Genomic DNA, 23,707 nt, shown 5'->3' on the forward strand with positions numbered 1-23,707 from the left:
GCTTCACACCATTTTAAAATAGAAAGGACATTTTATTAAGCATAAGAACAATATGCTGAAAATACTAAGGTTGCAAATGCTTGAGTGACAATTTGTCATGTCAAATACAGTCTGCTGTTAAGCCTTACAGAATACGTGGAGATATTGTGTGTGGATTTTCTTGTCTAAATCTGAAAACTGACTTGCATCGGGTTTCCATGGCTATCACAAGGGCCAAGACTGCTTTGAGGGCAAACAAATGCATAACACAGAAGATGCCAATGCATAACATAGATTTCTCATGTCACAAAGAGGCTCTTATCTTTTAAAGGCTTCATTCAATTCATTTAAATTCAATTCAAGTTTATTTGTATAGCAAATTTCACGATATAAATCGTTGCAAAGCAGCTTTACAGAAAATTAAGTTTCTACAATATATTTAGTAGTATCTTATCAGTGGTGACTATGCCAGTTAATTTACATATGGCAGAAATATACAGAAAAATCAATTAAAGATGTAATCAAACAGATGATGAACACTATTAACAGCAATCATTAGCAAAAGTTCTGTATGTTGTATCAGGGTTGGCATTACTTGAGGTCCTCTAAAGGGTTGGCATCATCTCTTCTCAGGTGTTTCGGATCTAGACTGAAGTGACAACAAACAGAAAGGGACTACACTCATCTGTTCTAAAGGAAATTGTGATTTTCATGTTCTTCAGGACTTGTATCTCCAGTAATATAATGGTATAAGATGGCATCTTCCTTTCACTGTGAACACGATTTTCCCAGCACCTTTTCTGGTGCTATGATAAACCACAGCATATGCAGTTTGAGATTGCTTTATAGTGTGTTAGACTGACCAACTAGCATTACGAATAAAGTGTCCAAAAATGTCTTGGTTGCCAATTCCCTGTGCACATTAAGAATGATTTAAGTTTAGAAAATAGGTCATTACACTGTACGTGTTTTTTTATGTTTATACCTAAATCTGGAACCCCACACACACCCACCCACCCCACTCCCTTTGTTCTTCTTCATATTCTTCTTTCTTTCTTTTTTCTTCCTTTTTTTATATGAAACTGTAGTTCTGCTTATGGAGACATTCCAGTCATCTGGGTACAGATTTGCCTCCCAGCATTGCCACCAATTCCTGTAAAGGAACAAGCAGTTGTGACAAAATTTCTCAGCACATGCTAAGCTGATAGGTGCTCCAGTTTTTACAACTAAACTAGTATCCAACTATTATCAATTATCAGTTTAATCTGAACAGAAAGTTTGCATATTTTGCCATGGGATTAATAATAATAATAATAATAATAATAATAATAATAATAATAATAATAATAATTGTATTACTATTATTATTACTCATACAATAATAATAATAATAATAATAATAATAATAATAATAATAATAATAATAATTTAATATTATGATAAATAATAATACAGTATTTTTATAGTGTAATAAAAAGAGCCAAAAAATCCTCAGAAGACTAATGTGGTTACACTATTCTGACAGTTCACTGTGCACTATTCATCACATTGCCTTTGGATATGTGTAAACCACAAGCAGTAATATATTAGTAAGTGCTGCAGAGAGAACCTTAAAAGGAAGCAGGATATCACAGCAACGGGACCACAAGTGTGTCAATAGCCCTCTCTTCCCCACCCACCTTAAAGTTTAATTATTGAGCAGGTCAAAGCTGAAATGAGTACTGTGCCCTTTCATCACAAAAAGTGCTTCACACTTTGCTAAAGCCTTGCTTCAGTGCTGGAATAAGCTCAAGATTACACAGGGAGATCATTCTTTGGGGCAGACTGCACTGCTTCTTTCTTTCCTCTCTTTATCTCTTTTTTCTTCCTTCTTCCCAGAGTTTGCAGCTGCTGTTTGCTTGAAAAGATGCTCTTGGCTTCTCGACTTCAGTTCTGCTCTTCTTTCCGCAGTGCTCAGTGAACTATAAAACTTTAGCAGGGATTTTTTCTGCTAGTAACTCTCAAATAGTGCATTTATCTTTTTCTCTAAAAAAACAAAACTATCCTGACAGTTTAAAACTATAAACTATAAACATAAAACTATTTCAGCTAATATATATATATATATATATATATATATATATATATATATATATATATATACACACACACACACACACACACACACACACACACACACACACACACACACACACACATATATATATATATATATATATATATATATATAGTGTTGTCAAACAATTAATCATGATTAATAGCATCCAAAATAAGTTTTTGTTTACATATTATATGTATGTGTGCTTTGTATATTTATTATGCATAAATACACAGACATGCATATATGTATATTTAAGAAAAATATATTTGTATTTGAAATATATTTTTATATAATATAATTGATATAAATATATACATGTAAATATACACAGTACACAAACATATATTATGTAAACAAAAATTATTTTGGATGCGATTAATCATTTGACAGCCCAACTAAATATATCAGAAAATTACATTTATGCTTAATCTATTGCTTCTTTACCCACTGTAAAATAATCAGTGGTCATTCAGGAAAGAAATAAAACAATACAATATAAACAACATAATAAAACAAACAATTGGTTTCAAATGGTTTAAGACGTATTGATCTGACTAGCTAAAAAATTTCCAAAATGTATCTTAAACCAGCAAACATCAGAACAGCATATGAACGCACTTGACTTATTTTAACATATTTTAGCAATATAATGTTTAGTTTTTTTTTCAAAAAAATAAATAAAATAAAAATAAATAAATAAAACTAAACTAGCATGAACATAATTAGTTACATAGCCTGTTTAGAACATAACGTATACTAGCCTAAAACAGTACAAAATAAGAAAAAAAAGTGTGTAAGTAGGCCTACTTCATAAAACTAAATAAATTATTGATAGAATGTCATTAAACTTGGTAAAGTAGAAATTATGGCAAACCATGGAATGTTTTAAAGTTGCAGGACTATTAAATGTAGGTCTTGCTAATGGTTGCCCGCTGCAACAAGAAAAATCGTTTTTAATGGCTTGAGGAGGAAAAGCCCAATAACGGGCTCCGATGCTGCGCTGTTCCGCCTCTCTCGCTGTCATCACTAAGCCGAGCAGTGTTATGATGACAACAACAATATTCAGCCGTAGGACGGAGAATATCTGAGTATTAAACCCTGCGTTTTTTTTGCTTATTTTTACGTAAATAGCTCGATTAGTGTGAAGCCAGCGCATTGCCGGTCCTCCTCCTCCAGCTCACAGTGTGCCGCTCACCGACTGCCGCAGCCTGCCAACCGCTACACAGTCTCCGGCAAGATGCTACTACCACACTCCGGTCTGCTTATCGGCGTTCTCTGGATTGTCATCTTCAGTCCCGCTTGTGTGAAATGTCTGAATGGCGAAGAAGACCAGTCTCAAGACATGGAGTGCAAAATGAAAAGCGTTTCGGTATCCGCTTTGCCGTTTTTGCGAGAGAACGACCTGAGCATCATGCACAGCCCATCGGCCTCCGAGCCCAAGCTGCTATTCTCCGTCAGGAACGATTTTCCAGGCGAGATAGTCGTTGTTGACGACTTGGAAAATACCGAGCTCCCGTATTTTGTATTGGGTGAGTGCTGTTATTTATTAGCAGTTTAGCATCTTATTAAATATATATCTATATGATTGTGACAGCTATTGTGTTTGAGAAATAGCAGTCGCAGCCGCAGGCCTAGTCCAAAACTCATATAGGTCAGTTTTAGTATGTTCTTTGTACGGAATAATACCCGGTAAGCTGCAGATATGTGTTATAGGAAGCATGACGCTCGTTTGTCAGGTGAGACATATGCAAACATATGTTTTTTATGATAAATATGCGTTACAAATACAGCTGTGAAAATTAGAGACAAAGAGTCTCTGGGTTAATGTCTTGTGAGAATTTCGTTTAAACTTGTGTGAAGTTTGTGCCATAGCTTCACCATATATATTTTTTTTAATCTGAGAAGAGCAGACCAAGCAAACAACTAAAACAAATGTGTGCTTTGAGTTGTTTTCTGAAAGACATAGACATACAGACAGACATACAGATAAATAGATATAAGTTATACGTTGATAAACTTTGATATAATATTTAATAATAGTCTGTTGTAAATAGTAGTTTAGAAATATACATCTTATGGCTAAACTGTGTGACTTCATGTTATTGTTAGTACAAAGTGTGCAGTTCTCACAGTAGTTGAGATGGACTTTAATACGTTTGACTACCTTAATTTATTCAAATACCTTTTGGTTTGTTTTTGTGCATAAACATGTTCAAATTAATTATTATGGCATCATTCTTGCTTTAATTTCAAACATTAACATTTATCTAAGCTTTTCTATTTAAAAGAACTAAAAAGGTGACAATTTGTGTGGGTCGAGTAGAAGTTCACTGAAGTATATATATATATATATATATATATATATATATATATATATATATATATATATATATATATATATAATTTAAAATACTTTTAAAAGTTGTACATGTAGGCCTATGCGTGTGTGTATGGATGTATTTGTACACACACACACACACACACATACAGAGTATATATATATATATATATATATATATATATATATATATATATATATATATATATATATATATATATATAATAAAATACTGTGCATTAACTGAATACTGTGAAAGACATTTGTCTAAATTTGCCTAGCAGCTAGTTTGTAAGAGGAGGCACACTGACTGCTGTCCATGGTGCTGAACACTGCATGCATATCTGCCACGTATTCTAAGGTCCAAAAAAGTGACTTTAAGTAGTGGACAGTTGTATAAGTCATTGCCAGCCAATCAGATATGTAGTGTGAAGTGTCTGTGGCTGTCATAGAAGATGTGCTGGGGTTGACTGTTTATTTGGCATCGCTGTGGCGTTGTCAAAGATGTCATGTTATTTCTCACTTTAGGCATGTCTGGAAATAAATGTTAGACAGGAAGTGAACATGGTGAAAAGACAGATCTTTTTAGAGTCTTCTCTTGTGACCTTTAAGGTGATGTTGGTATTTTTTATTACCTTTGTTTTGGGAGAGTGAAACAAAAAACACTCTGTTTTAGTTTTAGTTTTAGTGTTTGCTACGTCACTTTTTTTTCCTGTGTGTATATATATATATATATATAAAAAACACATTTAAGTTACAATATTTATTGTACTTCATATATAATTAATTTATGATTTAATTTATGCTTAAATAGTCTAACAAACTTTAAAAAGAATACACCTGGGAACAGTTTGATCCACTTACAGTCATATTTGAATGCATGAGGACTTACATATTTATAACTAGAAATCCTTAGAGTTTAAAAAATTTGTGTCAGCATGCAGAGCTAACCAGGATTTCGGTTTGTTAACAATGTTTGTATGTGACTGCATTTTTCATAGCAAAAGTTCTTAGTAGTCAGGATTTTAATACTTATACTACAGAATTAAAATAAGCTCAGCACTTTAGAATACATAAAACACTCAAAAATAGCATGCGTCGGCTCTGAAGAAACAAACCTGCTGGTCTTAAAATAGACCAAAATAGAATTTTCGCAGTTTATGAAAACTGGCAAACTTTTTAAACTTTATTGGAACTTTTTATTGTGACTTTGATAGGTTTAATGTTTAAAACCAGTTTCAAGTTTGCTTATTAACTGACCAAAGTCAGCATTCCTATTCTAACATATGAGGAATTAATGAATTTTAGTATGATCAGAAATTTGCGTTAAATTCGGATTTGTTTCTGTCCAGTTGAAACCTGTTTGCAAGTCATAAAATATATTCCTTGTGTCATCCCTTTAGCTTTAATAATTCACATTGGACTCTGTGCTTTTTAATTTCCTTCAGTCAGACTGCACCTTGCCTTACTTCATAAATCTCACTCTTTCTAGATCGTCTCCTCTGTTCCTTCAGCCTCTGCCTCCCACTATGGCTCTTTGTTTGCATAAGATTTATTGGAATGATCATGGGAAGTAATTTCAAGTTGGTGTTATAAATGTTGCCTTAGGTGTTTGCATGTCCCTCCCTTCGCTCTGTGGTCTTGTTTTCTGATTAAAAATGCAGTCTTTACAGAGCCGCCACTGGTCTTTGAACAAGCTATTTTTAATTGGATACATTAGGGTAATCGGTACAGTCTACAAATGCATTCACAGACACACACTCACTTGCTCTTGCACACACACACATTTACTTGAGGTAACCAAATACGAACACACCAAAATACTTATATTGCTTTTAATGACTTGCAGAGGCACGCAATGGGTGGGTGGGTGAGTGTGGGCGATGCCCACCAAAATGGGAAAATCTCTAAAATTAAAGTTTTATTTTTAAATCAGCTTTCATTTTTGGCTTTTACATTTTTCTTTAATTGATTATAGGCTAAGTGTCAAACATGGAAGAGGCGTTGCTGAGAATCTTTTTATCCAGACGAGTGCAGGCAACTCATAGTTTTTTTGTTAAACCTAACAAAGTACTGTAATTTGAGTACCTGGGTAAAAAAAAAAAATATATATTTATTCATTTTCTTTAACTGGCTTATATTTTGTTGTAGTGGTAGAGGATATAACTGATTAAAAATGAATGCATGACTGCAGCTGATGTGTGATAAACATATTGTTAGTAAACATATTGAAGTACCTACATCATTTACAGGCACATCATCTCTGTTCCATTTCAAAGGTCTCTCCCACTGCGTGAAATGCTAAAGGGAAAACAATTGTGTAGCTGCAGAAACCTTAGCCCGCCAGAAAGGCTGGCTCAGAGTGCCATTCATTAGATCATTCTACTTCAGCGACAAGGATCATATTTTTGCTGACTCTGCAAGAAACAGAAAAGAAGAAGCAGAGGAAGAAGAATCTCCAGTTTTGCTTGCCTCCGTCGAAGATGCCCAAACAGCGAGAATTCCTTGACCTGCGGCCATCCAGTGCATGAAAAGCAAGCATGAGAGCATATTTCCTGCAAATTTCAGCGTGTGTTGTTGCAAATGTCGCATCACTAGTGTGGCTCATGCAAGGATCCCACAGTGAGTGCATAACCTGTCTTGGCAGGGCCCACGCAGAGGCTGCACTCACTAAAGGCTTATGCCCCCATTGTGAAAGTATGAGTCTTTCCTTTCTCCACTTGTGGATCGCCTTGTTCCATGAAGCCAGTCCCCCTTACTCAGCTCTCCCGTTTCCTTTCTCTCCTAAGAGAAACTACTCGGCCCGAGTAAATCCCTCTACAGCAGCAGCTCTCACCTCCATTGATGGCTCTGATGACAAGGGACACAGCAAGCTCCCTCCTCTGGTTTTCGTCACTTCCTCCCCTGCGGTTGTGGTCCACCAGAAAAATGCTGCCACTCAGCCTGCAAAGCTGGCACAGCCTCAGCCTCAAAAGAAATATGAGCCTGGGGTGCAGTAGACGTGTGATAGTGGACCCACCTACAATTAAGAGAAAATTTCCTCTTCATACTCTCTCACATGCTCACGTGAATGTAAGTTCCCTGCCTTCCCTCGGCAAGCTCTCTTGTCTCTTGTTTCACAGCTTGGGCAGCCATTCTGGGAGTATCGAGTTGGGTTTTAAAAACAATTCAGTGAGATTACTTGCTTCAGTTTGCTCACAGGCCACCTTGCTTCAGAGGCGTTATTCAAACTTCTGTTCTGGACAAACGAAGCACTCATTCTCTGACAAGAAGTTCCAACATTGCTTGGAAAAGGCACTATGGAAATTGTACCCTGAATGAACAGCGAGTCAGTCTTTTTCAGGCGCTATATCCAAAGAGAGATGGTGGGCTCAGACCCATTCTGGATGTCGGCCGGCTTCAGACCAACAAGTGGTGGGCAATATGCTAATGTTTCATGTTGACATCAACATGAAATGGCTTGGGATTCTTTTTAAAAACAATTAATTTCAATGATTCAGAGTCAACTCTTGAGAGACAATAACTTTATACACGATGCACTTTCAGATTTAAAACTTTGCAGGATGTTGTCATTCACTTAGATCTGTGCTACACACTGCATGAAAAGTAATTTTCAAACATCCATAATTGGTGTTGTACATGAAATTTGGACCAGATATCATGTGACGTGTCCCAGGTGCAAACCTTTTTGCAAGAGCTGCTGGATAAGGTGCACGCCCTTCTCATTGATTGGCAGAAACGACCTGATCATTAAGTTCTTGAAGGGGTGCATGGAGGCTGAATCCTATTGGTTTGTGCAGCTGGCTACACAAACGTGAACAAATCAGGCTTCAGAACAGAGTAAAACAGTTTCACGCATCGCTCATTCCCTTATCTCAGGGAACCAAGGTTATGTCAGAAACCGGAGCGTTATTTATTATGAACGATTTTGTCCTCACTACTTCTCCACAGGAATTATAAATCAGAAGTTTTTAATTTTGTTAATGTGTGATTTCATTAGTTATTTGCATTTTTATGAAAGCTTACTGAGGCTGCATTTTTACAATTTAACATTTTTTAAAATATATTTTATTATGTAATTTATATATGTGATGCAAAGCTGAAATTTCAGCAGCCGTTACTTAAGTTTTGAGTGCCACATAATTATTCAGAAATCATTTTTTGTAGCCTAATTTGGTGCTTAAAAAAAAAAAACTATTATTATCAATATTTTTTTCTCAGGATTTTAGGAAGTACATTTTTTATCTTTTTTCTTTTTAAATATAGTTTTTTATAAAAATGTTAAAGGACACATATTATATGCCATTTTACAATATGTATCTTAATACAAGTCTCTGGTGTCCTGAGAATGTGTCTGTGAATTTTCAGCTCAAAATACCCTACAGATCATTTATTAGTGACCTCTTCTATAGGAGGGTGTACTGAAGTAAAGCTAACACAATAAGATGTAATGATCCATGTTTCAGCCATCTCTCAGTGAAATCCAGGATTTAGGGGCGAGCTGTACTGTGTGTTTGTCAGGAAGGTGCTAAGAGACAGCAAAGGGAGATTGCGTGGCAATGAATGGTTTCCATGACAACAGGAGCTGGTGCTTAAAGGATGCCTTGAAGAGTGGTGACATTATGCTTCCTCCTTAGGAGAGAAACAGCAATTCTACTCAACTACATCTGGAGAGAATCAAATGGAAATTCTCTTTTAGTTTACAACTGTGAATTCCATCTCTATCACTATCAATACATGGTAAATTTTGTTTCTAACAAACAGCTTCATGGTCTTTGCACAGTGTGATTATAGTTGTCGTAGGAAATGCTTTTGCACTGAGTGAATCATAACAATTGGAAACAATTAAATTAGTTGGAATCCCTTGTTGTGTATTTGACAACGGGAGACTGACTGAACAAATGTAAGCAGAGAAATTCAAGCAGAAACTAGCAAATGGATTGATGTTTGATTTTTCTTTCCTGCACAGTTTTTGATTTACAGTTATTTTCTCTCTTTCTCTGAATGTGTTTTAGCAATTGAGTCCGTTCAGTTTGCCACAACAACAGAAACTACAGGTTCAGATTATGTGGAACAACACATATGGTAGCTTTCAGGAGAAATTGCCCACAAAATGACTTTAAACAACATCCTTTTAAAGAATAAAATTCAGGAAATACAGGGAAGAATTTTGATCTGTCACTTTTTATATTGTCTCCGTGAATTATCCAAAGGATGAAACAGGGTTTCGAGTGTCTGTGTATGAGAAAGCAAAGAAAAGAAAACCTTGAGGTATTCGCAGAGGAACTAAAGATATTTATGCACAGTCATGTGTTGCTGGTAGGGCCATGCACAGGACAAGCAAACAGACTGAGCTTGACTTCTTTTTTTTAAGGAACAGGCTGCTGATGTAATGTATAACACCACATGGGTCTACCTGTAGAGAGTTATTTGAGCAAACGGGAAAAAATTAACATGTCATTAAGTTTTTTCAGTGACAAGAATGACCTCAGAATTATGTCTTTGTTTACTCTAGAAAATCCGGGGTCATTTTTTAACCCAAATGCTGGGTTGAGCCTTTTGGGTAATTTTTTGGGGTCTACTTTTTCAGTGTTTGGGTAGTTTTTGTGTTACCCACCTCCTGGGTCAAACGTAACAATCCAGTGTTTGGGTTGTTTTGCAGCTCCTGGGTCAAATGTAACAACACAATGTTTGGGTAGTTTTTTTTTTACTCAGATCCTGGGTCAGACTTAACCCAGCGGTTGAGTTATTTATCGCAGGAATTTTGCGTTCTCTTTTGGAGAGAGCAGTTCTTAGCGCCATCGAATCGACGCATTTGTCGGTAAAATACAGGTTTGTATACATTTTATTTTATCTATAAAATCATTACTGTGTTGAATATTGTTACATTTTATGCAGTGCAACATACAGGAATGTGGTATGAATCACCTTTAACAAGTGTCACGGTCTTTTCAAATGATGGAAAAGGCTAATGCTTTGCATAAAATAAAAATTTTTATTCATAAAGATACAGAGTACAAATATTCCCTCAGAGCTGTTTACTGTTAGTTTCTGGGCATGTTAATAAGGCAATCGCAGTATATTTCGGCTATGAATGAAACAAAGGGGGGCGGCCTCAGGCGTGAACAGTTCCCCGCCGAACACGACTCCAGCTCGGGTACGAGAACCTGCGCAACGCCGTGCAGTTACAGTGGAAACAGAACAACAGAGACTGGTTATAAACACGTAAATTACTTCTGTTTAACGTTTAATTTTTACTTTTAGCATTTGTTAAACGAGTTTAAATATGAGTTTTAGCCTATTAAAAACTATATAAACAAATGCTGTAAATGATAATTAAAGGAAAATAAAGGAAGTTAACATGCAAACCATTCTTTTAGAAAAGTTTAGAGGTTAATCTGTAAACATTTAGAGGTTTAAGTTAATCTGTAAACATTATTTAATGTATGAAGTAAAACATAAGATAGTAATATAGTAAGAATTAATAAATTTTATCTGGGTTAAATCAACCCCTTATGCTGGGTTAAATAATCAACCTAATTTGCTGGGTAAAATTAACCCAAGATGGGTTCTGTCCTATATTTACCCAGCCCTTGGATTAATAACAACCCAAATTGGTTTGTTTTTAACCCAGTATTTTTTAGCGTTTTTTCTGATGCATTTTAATTACTATTTTTGTTCATGACATTTACTTACATTTAACTTTTATTGTTCAGAATGACTCGTTTAGTACCTCGGGCTACAGTTATTAGCATTCTGCACAAGTTTTCTTTTCACTTCAATAGTTTTAACAGGTAAATAGATGCACCCTTTCAGCGGTAATGTGCAGTGTAGCTCGAGGGTAGCTAATGATTTGAACCCTCAAGCTATGTAAATACATAGTTGTTTGCATATATAAATTGAACAAATTTAATTTGCCAACATTCGTGGTTGTAATTCCTGAAAGATTCACATTTTTTTGTATCTTGTTTCACGGTAGCAGCGCTGCAACATGACACAGTGAGCAGGCATGCACTGACTGCACCATAGCTCTGACACATTTGACATTATTGCATGAAAAACTACACATCTTTAAAGGGAATTTCTTTGTCAGTCTCCTTAGTTAAAATAAAAGGAGGTGTCTAGGTGAATCTTGATGGGCTGCTATTGTTTAAAAGTTCAATGTCAAAGCCCTTGTGTTTCTAACATCAAACATAACTTGTGTTAGCCAACCATATTATTTTTAGAAAGACTGTTTGAAATGACTAGCAAATTAATTCCCTGTCTAGTCAGGATCAGGAGCTTGTTCGATTTGTGCACAATCCTCTGTTTTATTTGATTCCTTGAGTCCTGAAAAGGGTTTTAAATCAAATGCAATACATTTCCTTTAAGCTATATCTGTTGGAGACTATTTTATATTTGAAACTGATGTTAAATTGTTGTGGTCACAAAACCAGTCATAAGTAGCATGGGTTTATGTTTAGCCGACAATATATTATATAGGTCAAAATTATTGATTTTTCTTTTATGCCAAAACTTATTAGGATAATAAGTAAAGATCATGTTCCTTGAATATATTTGGTCAATTTCCTACCATGAATATATCAAAATTTTATGTTTGATTGGTAAGATGCATTACTAAGAACTTTATTTTGGAAACTTTAATGGTGATTTTCTCAATATTTGAGAATATCAATATTTTTTTTAACATTTAGATTCCAGACTTTCAAATAGTTTTATCTCCAAATATTGTCCTATCCTAACAAACCATAAATTATTGGATTTTCTTTTTCTTAAACTTTCAGATGATGTATCATTTTCATTTTCAGTTTCAAAACATTGACCCTTGTTTTATGGTCCAGGGTCACATTTAATAGGATGGTTTTCCAAAAATAGTCTCAAAAAAACTACTAAATTATGCACTTACTTAAATGTTTATGTACAACCCTTCAAGCTTTAATGGTTCTTATTGTAAATGTTTTTTTTTTTTTGAACGTTCACCTGGGCTGTGATTATTTGACAAATATATAAAAACAGTAAAAAATAGTATTATAATTTAAAATAACAGTTTTCTTACTTTAAAGTATAAAATGTTATTTATTTTGATGATGGCAAATTTTCAGCAGTCATTACTCCAGTACAGTATGTCACATGATCCTTCAGAAATAATTATAATATGTTTAGAATAAGAAAGAATTAGTACATTCATTGTGTTGTACTAATTAATAATAAATATTTTCCGGCTATCATTTTGCATTCTTTTTCAGGTCAAACGATTACATTTTATGGTAACACTTTAGTTCAGGGATCAATTCTCACAATTAACTAGTTGCTTATTAGCTCATTAACATATTGGCTGTTCAGTATTATTTATAAAGCACATATTATGCATGACCACATTCTACATCCCTAACCTAAATTTAACAACTACTATATTAACTAATAATAAGCAGCAAATTAGGAGATTATTGAGCCAGGAGTCGTAGCAAATGGTTTGTTATTAGTGAGAATTGGACTTTAAAATGAAGTGTGACCTATTTTACATATGATAAAGTTATGGTCATTTGTGGGGAACCTTTAGAAGAAGAGTCCCCCTGTTTATAAAATCTGTTTTCCTGACTTAATTCACACTAATAGTAGTCTGAAATGCATACTAGCATACCAGCTTCATTGTCCATGCTTTACTTACATGACTTTAGAACAATGAGAACTCTATGAAACATCCAACAGCATAGCCTGTTCTGCTTGTATTGATCTCAAATGTCAGGGATGGATTCACTATGTAAAATTTTGTACAGAGTGTAGAAGAAGAGATTGACCCACACGGTGTAAGGGGGTGTCTAATGGACACTTCCCACCTCCACTCACTGTGTACTTGAGCTGAGTGTGTTTTTCCTTTTCCTTTACAAGCCACAGTTCATCATCTTCTCAATTTGCCACAATCTTCGCTTGTCGACCTTGACATCCTTTTCTTATTCACACAACTCTGAAGAATCCATGAATGCTATTAAAGTCAAAAAACTATGCAAACTTTCCAGCTTTCAAGGAGATAATCAAGAAGAATGGGCTGCTTATGTTAGCTCGTTTGCATAAACTTAGACTAAAAGCTTACTAATGAACAGTCTCTCTTATGTGCCTCAAATAAGAGAGTGAGACTTCATTATAAATGAGGCTTGAAATTGTAAAGATTAGAGGGTTTTGTTCTTGACATTGTGTTTTTTTTTCTTTCTTTTTTTCTCTCATTGAATCTGTGATATGTATTAACTGACACACCAAACTCAAAGTCTGAAGCTGGTTTATCAGAGCATTTTTTAATCTGTCTATGCCTATATATATATATATATATATATATATATATATATATATATATATATATATATATATATATATATATATATATATAAAATAATAATAATAATTATTATTATTATTATTATTATTATTATTATTATTATTAACTCTGTGTTTTCAGTAAAATATAATAAATATAATTAAATAATTAAATAGTTAATTTTAATCCTAAAACAGGCAAGAGTAGCAAAGCAAACAGACAAACAAACAAAAACCTTTCATTTCACCTTTTTATATAATCTGGATTTAAGTAAAACATATTCAAAATAATTGTTTTTTTAATATTTGATATATTTTAGATTTTATGAGTATCTCCCAGGACATGTTGCCCGTTTAAGGTATAAAAAACAGCACAAGTCATCAATAATTTTATGATTTATTTGATTCAATCTAAATATGGGATACTCAAAATATGCTGCATGTATGACATGTCTAGGTTTGTTTTTTAACTCTCTCATCTTCATCCTCAAAGGTGGAGAATTCCAACCCTTGAGGTCCACTGTCATGCATGGTTTAGCTTCATCCCAAAACAATCATAATGCAATTTGTGTAGCAAAATATATATTTTGATGTAATCCTGAAGACTGTAGTCAGATTTTTCAGACGTGTTTGATCAGGTTTGGAGCTAAACACTGCAGGATGGTTGTTCTCTAGGAGCAGGGTTGGATACCTCTGCTGTACCATAAAATGAGCTGTGTGAAACCCTGTGTAACACAGTTTGTAGTCCGGGAAGAAGGAGACGGGAACCAACAAAATTTAAACATTATTTAATAATAAAACTGGCACAAAACTGAAAATAGTGTGACAGCCCCTCACAGATGACTTCTGCACACAAACAGAAACAAAACAACATAAATCCAGGCCTGCTCCTCTCTCGTATTGCACTGTTGTCACTCCTCCTTTTATCCTTCCAGAGCTCCTGGTGGGAACCACACCCTGCAAGAAAAAAATCTAGTTAAAAATGCAAAGATATAGTCAACTTAATGTAATATGATCCATTTTACATGCAAATATTAACATTTGCACAATTTTTCAACTCAAAATAAATAGAAAGAGGACTGTGTACAGGGGCCTAGAGGCCAGAAAGTCAGCTCTTCTCTAAGGGCCCCTGACCTTGGGATGAGAATGAGGGGGATCTACTCTCCTTTGTGTTAAAAATGTGATTTATAACCCCCAATCCACCCACCACCCCACTTCTTTGAGAATTTTTATTACTTTTAATCAAGGGGCTCCCCCTTGTATTGTATGTACTTTTTGTGACTTCTGTGTATTTTCAGTATTTTCTACACCCCCTCCCACCCCCAATAACCACCAAGGGGGAACGCCAAACCTCCTCAAAATGCTCAACCCACCCTTCACACACTCCCCACCCATCATAGAATTCATAATCTAAGCGATCTCAACTATGATAATGATATCAGTATTGGATGGAAAATTCTTCTTTGTGCCTCCTACAAGAGACTAAAGAATATGTATCTTGTGGTACACATTGCCTGTTTTAGGGTTAAATTATAATATATTACAATATCTTTGTTTTGAATTTATGAATCAACACACACACACACACACACACATACACACACACACACACACACACACAGATGTCTGATTTCCTATCTGTCCTGCAAGACAAAAAAAAAAAAAAATAACTGGGTTCTTGTGGAATGCTTTTAACCTGCCAAAAGCAGTGGTTTAATGATTGGAAACTTCACACAAGATGGAGCGGCATATGAGGACACTTGGAAAAGTACAGCTGTACATCATATTTTTGATGGAACATTTCAAAGGCTGTGCATGATGAGACGAGCTGTATCTGTAATTGAATAGTGTTCGAGTGAGAACTTAGTAAGAACTTTTGAGTGACACTGGCTCTTGGGGCTGTGGGAGTGACACTATTTAATTCCAAACCAGGAACAGGGTGTCTTCACAATCACTTTCCAAGAGAACAGCCTCAGATGTTTTTATTTAATACTTCCCTTCCTGTACTTCTAAACAAGGATGCTGTCACAGTATTTTGTTGCAGGGAAAATGCAGGAGGCACAAATAATCATAAACCATCTTTATTGCTGAAATACAGCGGAGATTGCAACACAGAGCAAACAAGCAAATGCAAAAATTCAATGATTAGACCCGACAGCAAGGAAGGAACAAACAGGGACTTAATATACACAGGATAATTAACAAACACAGGTGCTAAGAATCATAATCAAACTAAACAAGAACAGGAAAAATACCATATTTGGAATACCAGAAAAAAAAAAAAGGGAAACACAAGAAAAAACAAGTCCAAAACACTAACAGATACAAGTCTATCTTTCCAAATGTTACACTTTTCCTGCTTCCATTTCCATCTCTTTTCACTTCAGCCACTTGGATATCAGACCAAAGAAACATTCTATATAGGGTTCCTCTTTGTTGCCACTGCTCTGTGCTGCTGCTTGTTGAGAGCCAAGGCTAATGAGATGACACAGACGGTGCACTTGTCTGGTCATGACAGGAGCTGAGATAGAATAGAAGGGCTTGTGGTGCAGGTAATGGGCATTTCAGCAACACAATGGTACTGTGAGGTCCTTCACAGCAACATGATTAACAGTCACAAATGATGTGTTGTGTTGAACCCTGTTGAGCTGTGTTAGCTTTACCTCATAAAAAAAGTTGTTTCAAAGTTACATTTCAAAGATTATATATGCTACAGGTATCTCAGAACTGCTTGTTCTTTTTCAGGATACATTTGTGACCCTGGACCGCAAAACCAGTCTTAAGTCGCTGGGGTATATTTGTAGCAATAGCCAAAAGAACATTGTATGGGTCAAAATTATACATTTTTCTTTTATGCCAAAAATCATTAGGATATAGTAAAGATCATGTTCCATGAATATATTTAGTAAATTTCCTACCATGAATATATAGAAATGTAATTTTTGATTAGTGATATGCTTTGCTAAGAATTCATTTGGACAACTTTAAAGGCAATTTTCTCAGTTATTTAGATTTGTTTGCAGCCTCAGATTCCAGATATTCAAATAGTTGTAACTCGGCCAAATATTGTCAGATCCTGATAAACCATACATCAACCGAAATATTATTTATTCATGTTTCAAATCATGTATTAATCTCAATTTTGAAAAAAATGTTCTATTAAGACTGGTTTTGCGGTCCAGGGTCACATTTATGCATTTGGCAGCCACCTTTATCAGTATTGACTTGAATTCCATTCAGGTAGACATTTTTCCAATATGCATGTTCCCTGAGAATATAACCTTTGACTTCAGTTCAAGGGTATCATAGTTTATAATTTTTTTATTAGTTTATATTTTAATATCGTTTTCAAATTTCCCAAAATGTCAGTATTGTTTAAGTTTGTTTGATTAATGGTTTTGTTAGTTTTTATTTTGTGAACACATTTCTGCTTTGTTTTTATATATTTTATAGGGCCGGGACTCGATTAAAAAAATTAATCTAATTAATTAGAGGCTATGTAATTAATTAATCGAAATTAATCGCATATTAATCGCATATAAATATTTGACCTGAGAACAGTGAGAAGTAATTTTTTTTCACATGGATTTATAGTATACCATTGAATAATGACTGAATACATAAGCTTAAGCAACAAAATATTGTTTATTTTTGTTCAGCCAAGTCTAGCAGACCAGTGCAATTTTTGCCATTAAGTGTAGCAATAGCATATTTAGAAACAATTTAGAAATAGTACATTTCAGAAATTCAGGAAGCTTATAGGTGCTGGAACCTTCTGTAAAGTGTTTTTTAAGTAAAACACAATACTGTCAATTACATTCAGAACATTGGAAACACTGACTATTAGAAAACATCTCTTTGTTGCTTCAGAGGCCATAACATACTAAGTCCAACTCTCAATAACCTTGGCCAAAACGATAAAGAGTTCAACATAAACTGCCAGTAGCACCAACAAAATAATACACAGTTCAACATAAAAGTGTAAAGTCCACGCTAGCTGCTATATGTTTTGCGTTGAGGTGAAACTTGAGGCTCGATGTGCTGCTGCGGTCATATGCGAACGCTAGTTGGTGCTCCAGTATAATCGGTCCGCCGAAACTCATCCAGTGAGAAACGTTCCGCGGTGCAAAAATAAGTTATTAAAAATGCGGGAATTTTTTTTCTGTAGTTAATTAATCTTAGTTAACGCGTTATTTTTTGTGTAATTAATTAATCTCAATTAACGCGTTAAAGTCCCGGCCCTAATATTTTAGTTTCAGTTTTAGTTTTAGTAATTATAAAATTAACGGAACAAGTATTTAAAATACTTGTTTATTTAAAATAAATAAACAAGTCTAGACCAAAGCAAGACATTTAATTTGAGCAAAGTTGAATGTTCACACAGATTACAGTTAAGTCTTGTGCAAACCTCTTAATAATGAAAATAAAATAATTCTTTACAATTGAAAAAAAAAAAAATTGCAACTTATATGTATAAAATGTATTCATGCTTATGCATGTTCACATTAATTCACATTAAAGATGTAATCTTGTTAAACATGCCAGTAATTAACAAACAACAAGCTAATCAAGGTTTCAGAGTTACTTGAAAGCTGCAAGCGGTTGAGTTTTTATTCTGCAGGACAATGACCCTCCAGTGCTTGATTTGAGAAAACCTTGCTCCCCGGGCGCTGGATATATAGCAGCCCACTGCTCTGGGTGTGTTTACTTCTCACTGCTATGTGTGTGTGTGCACTTGGATGGGTTAAATGCAAAGCACCAATTCTGATTATGGGTTTGGCAAATGTCATGACTTTCACTTTCAAGCAGCGAAAACACAGCGTGGCTGCTGCTTTCTCTCATTTTGGATACATTTTGTCTATAGACTGTATAGAAACAAGTTTTGTCATGGACTCTAGATGGACTTTGCAGTAGTAATCGCAAAGTGTGACAAAATGACTACTCACTAGAAAGCTCATCCAAAATGTTTTAGTAAACTCACTCTCGTGTTGTTCTCGCACGTCAAGCATGCTTTTAAAGCGGTCATATGATATGATTTCAAGTTTTTCCTTATCTTTGGACTGTTACAAGCTCTTGGTGCATGAAGAAGATCCCTAATGTTGCAAAGACTAAAGTCTCAAATCCAAAGAGATATTGTTTATCAAAGTTAAGACTCTGCCACACCCCCCTAAAATGGCTCATTAAAACAGACCCCCACATGTCTATGTCACTATGTGGAAATGTTTGCATAATACCGCCCAAATGTTCACACAAAGAAAGAAAGCCTGGTTTCAGTAACCGCAGTTAGTGTTGAAGCAGCCATGTCAAGGAGATGCTGTGTGTTTCAAAGTGAAAGCAAAAGCATTTTATTTGGCCTTCCAAAAGTACATGCATTTAGGAATCTTTAAGATTCTTTAAGAATCTTTAAGATCTTTAAGATTACAAAACAACCACAGGTCAGATTTTCTGGCACAGAATGAGAGATTATTAAATCACTAACACGATTATTTATTTTTGCTAATTATTATTATATTTTTGTTAGTTTTCAGTTACAGTTGTTCGTTTCATTTTAATTTGAGCTTTTCATGTAGCCTATATTCATTTATTTCAGTATATGAAAATATTTTTTGACCAACAGTTTTAGTCTTAGTTTTCGTTTGTTTCAGGTAGTGCAATGTTTTACTTGTTGACTCAAGAGTATGTGTGAACACCATCAGAGAGAGAGCGAGCGAGAGAGAGAGAACTAATTGCCAATGGGGGGAGATTGATTAGTTGTTCAGTCCCAGATTGTTTAAACACCGCCAGTATTCATTTGTTTGCAAACCCATATTTTTTATATTTATTAAATATTTGCGTAAATACTGTAAATATAATGTAATTCCAAGGCGAAACGTTTTACCAGGGTACAGCTGGGTAGTAAATGTGCTGCAAGGTATTCAGAGGAGAATTCAGACAGCTCAGCACACGGTCTAACTTCACCTCAAATGCCTTAGAGCAGCACATTACAATGATTGTGTAAAATAAATTTGATAACTAGATATGTGAATGTAACCACATTACGTAGGGCACACTCAAAGACTTGTTTATTTAATGGAGCATAACGTATTGATTCACATGCGGTAATATGATTGTTTAATACACAAATCTGTAATGGGAGTGGCTATTCCAGAAGCCTGCTGTCAGATTAGATTTCTGTTACCTAAAGCTGAACGACAAAATTGGCATCACTATTTTCATGTATCATTTCCAACATTCTTTCAGTTCCAGCCATCACTAGTCTGCAGCGAGCAAATAGAAACCCAAAATGGTTGACGAGAGTTTTGCCCTAGGTCAGAGTGAGATGGTAACATACCCTTGGAGAATTACTGCTACTGTCTGTCAGAAAGAGGGTTGGACCATTTGAGGTGAGCGAGTGCTCTTGAAGGTCAGGTCATTGTTTTTCATTTCGTTCATGAGATATACTTTGTTTGAAAGCGTAGGCCCACTCCCAGCTCAATTCTGCCTGTTGTTTGTGCTCGGAATTTTAATAAAAGCCTCCTTTCTTTCTTTCCATCTGCATGGCTGAGCTGTTGACTTGCTGCTCTCTTCGGGATAACTGTGCGTAGTTTCACTAGGCACCCAAGGCTCCGACAATAATGTCTATAATTAGATCACGTTTATTTAGAAGACATATTTTTCACAGCTGGTTGCAACACAGAGGATAATATGTCAGAGCAGAGTGTGGCAGATATGATGCTTTGATTATTGCAGATCTGTCAGGATTTTATAATTTACAAACTATGCCTGGTTTGACAATGACGCAACATCATCGTTTGAAAGAATGTGGCACCTTGGGAGACAGTCTGAGAACTTCAATAATACAAAGAAGCCCTACTTTCATTACCTTGCGCTCGTTCATGAGAAACTTGCTCAGCGGTTGTTATAGAATGAAAATACTACTTGCTAACCCCTCTTGACAACTGGCAGCCTTTTGACACCATTATAATAGTTTTCTTATATAATTTGTCAGCTCAGAAGAACAAAATCAAGGTTAATTATGAATACTACTACTTCCTATACCTCTTTTTTCCCATATTACTATTGTAAAGGAATAGTTCACCAGTCTGATATCATTTGCTCATTTCTTTTCTTTCTGTCTTCCACTGAACACAAAAGGAGATATTTATAGGGAGATGTCCGAACTGCTCCTTTACATACAATGAATGTCCAACAAGATTTTCTAGCCATTGTTTTCCATTAATAACCACTATTTCAGTGTGTTTTTCAAAGGTATTATATGGCTTCCGTAGACTTAAACGTTTAATTGACTACTATATAATGCTTGTCTGCTGAGATTTCCATCCACTCATTGTCTAAAAAAGAAATATTTAGTCATTTTAATGTTGTTCCCATTTCATATGAAGCCCTTTTTTCTTTCATGCACTCACAAAATTTGAATTTCTCTTACATAAAATGAAAGCGAAGGTGACTAACTCTGTCAAGCTCCAAGGACAAGAAAGCAGCACGCAAACATCATAAAAGTTGCCAATACAACTTGGGTGCTATATTTTACTGTTAGACTTCTGAAGACTTCTCGTTATTTACTAAAATATCTTGCCTTGAAAATCTTGTTTGACAGTAACTGAATTTAAAAGAGCAACTTGAACTTTCCAGAAGAAAGTAAGTCATATGTGTTTGGGAAAACATGAGGATGAGTAAATGATGTCAGTACATTTGGGTGAACTATCCCTTTAAGTCTTTCTGCTGATCTTTGGTTCAAAGCTTTTAAATTTATACATAAAAGACTGGATGTTTTTACGATCTCTGAGAAATGTATTGAAATGTAACTAGTGTTAACTTGAAAAAGCAAAGAGCCGCTGACACGCCTGCCTCTGCCTTCTCAAAGTAAACATCACCAGAAGGTCTTAATAACATTGATACATCTGTCTTTAACCACTCTCTGACCAGAGGTTAACCAGATGGGGCTGACATTGAAGCGCACACATACTATCTGTGAACATCTGTTATTAGCAGGGAAGGAGAGACTGACATGTTAACATCAGAGGAAAGAACAGCCAGGTAAGGCTGAGATACTCTGTCAATCCAGTGGTCGGCTAATTGCCAGATGAACGCTTGAACCGTATCGACTGTGGCCTTGACACCTAGCCTTAGGTTTTCAACCCCTAAACCTTATAATTAAAACACCTTGCTTCTGACAGCTTGGACATGCTGCTATGGCCAGCTACAGTAGCTTTCAATTTTTAAACACTGATGAGAGAACTAAAGAAAATGAAAATATCTTCCATCTTGTTCTGTGTCACAATGTGATAGAGTGATGCTTTGAAAGCGATTTGGGTGCCGGAGTAATTTTTTATTTTTTTTTTGTAACAAAACATTACACATTTTCTGAAGCTTAAGGGAATTTGAAGGCTTAAGAGCTTTTTTTGGCGTGGCCTCATCATGCGGATTTACAGCACATAACGTCAGTCTGTGTATTGCCTGAAGGCACCATGCATTTAAATCTTGACTTCGTGATACAAACCTTTTGTGAGGGCTTTGATCAGTTGCTTTTGAGGATTCCCAAGCGTATAAGCATTATTTTGTGATTTCCTTATAGAGCATTCATTAAAGTTGGCATGAAATGAAAATTCACCCTGTCTATTTTGTAAATGCATTTTATAGAAATTATTGTGAATGATTCAACCATGTATAGACCTTTTCTGTTATGTATGTTAAAGACCGTGGAGAATTACTGTAATTATAGTAGTTGTAAAAACCTATAAATAAAATAAAGGACACAATACTGAATCTTTTTGTGATAGCAATGAGCTCAGTGTGGGCCAAATCTGACTTACCAATTTTTTGTCCGATCTGAATGATAAATGAACTTGCCATCTACATCGAGTGTTTACGCTTCACCTTTGTCGAAATCCAAAAAGGAATTTTGTCAAGGTATAATGAAAACAAATAATTCTTCCAGTTTTTCAGAAGTCTTCGCACAGAAAAGGTCACTTATGCTGTACACATCCAAAAGTTTGACTTCGTTTTCTGTGTTCAGTAACTGTTTGGCTGATAGTCCCTAGAGGCAGGATTGCAAATTTACCACCACTTCAGTTTTTTTTCCAAGGTGTTTATTATTGGCGGATGGTGGCTTTGCCATGTGGCCGAGTCCCAGATGGAGGACTCAAAACTATTCTCCAAAGCAACACATGTGTTGGGGGAAGTGTTTTATTAAGCTGCATCATTAAAACGTATGGCCTGCCACTGAGAACAGTAATAAATGCAGGTCAGTGTGGTTGCTCCTAGCTCGCACATTTTTTTTTTTTTTTTTTTACCTGTTAAGGTGATATGGGAAATGCCATGACCTAGATGTGGATGAGATCTAAGCCCGTTTGATGTGGTTGATTGCTTAAGTTTTTTGTTTTTCAGTTCGGTTCACTATGTTTTTTTGTTTTTTTTTCAGGGGCATTTCCATATTTTTGAATTGTAAATAATGCCCAATGAAGCAATGTTTGCCTAAATAAGACATACCTGAAGGTTTTAATTTAATTTGTTAATATTTATATTAATATTCAACCTCCTTTTTAAGTGGGTTTGTCTATGCAAAAAAAAAAAAAAAAAAGGTTACTGTTGGTAGATGCTTGTAATTACACAATTTGTCACAAAAACCACTTTCTCCATTGACAGCGATTGGAGAATACACTTTGTCACAGTGGGGCACTGTGACCAGAGACTGGCACTGGACTTAGAACACAACACACTAGGCATGCATAGACTTTTCATACAACGACACATATTTGTTTTGCGCAATGTTACACCAGTTAACATCAGGTATGTGTGTGTGTGTGTGTGTGTAATTGATTGTGTATTGTTTAAGTGTTGATCCTGTTCTCACCATTTTTGTTTAGGTTAACACTTTGTGAGTCAATAATTTTATTATGTTAATTTGGGTATTGTTGAGAATACAAACAAGACCGTTTGGTATGTTAAATGTTTATTGTTTTCAATCATCCACTTACATT

General features: G+C 35.1%; 1 protein-coding gene across 1 annotated transcript in view; it reads right to left on the reverse strand.

The window, feature by feature from the left end:
- LOC127941903 (coiled-coil domain-containing protein 74B-like) overlaps nt 1–23,707 on the reverse strand; it is a 267,944-nt gene that overhangs the window by 3,980 nt on the left and 240,257 nt on the right. The gene's annotated exons all lie outside the window — the stretch shown is intronic.

The sequence above is a fragment of the Carassius gibelio genome, chromosome A21 (assembly GCF_023724105.1).
Source record: "Carassius gibelio isolate Cgi1373 ecotype wild population from Czech Republic chromosome A21, carGib1.2-hapl.c, whole genome shotgun sequence".
Classification (NCBI taxonomy): Eukaryota; Metazoa; Chordata; class Actinopteri; order Cypriniformes; family Cyprinidae; genus Carassius; species Carassius gibelio.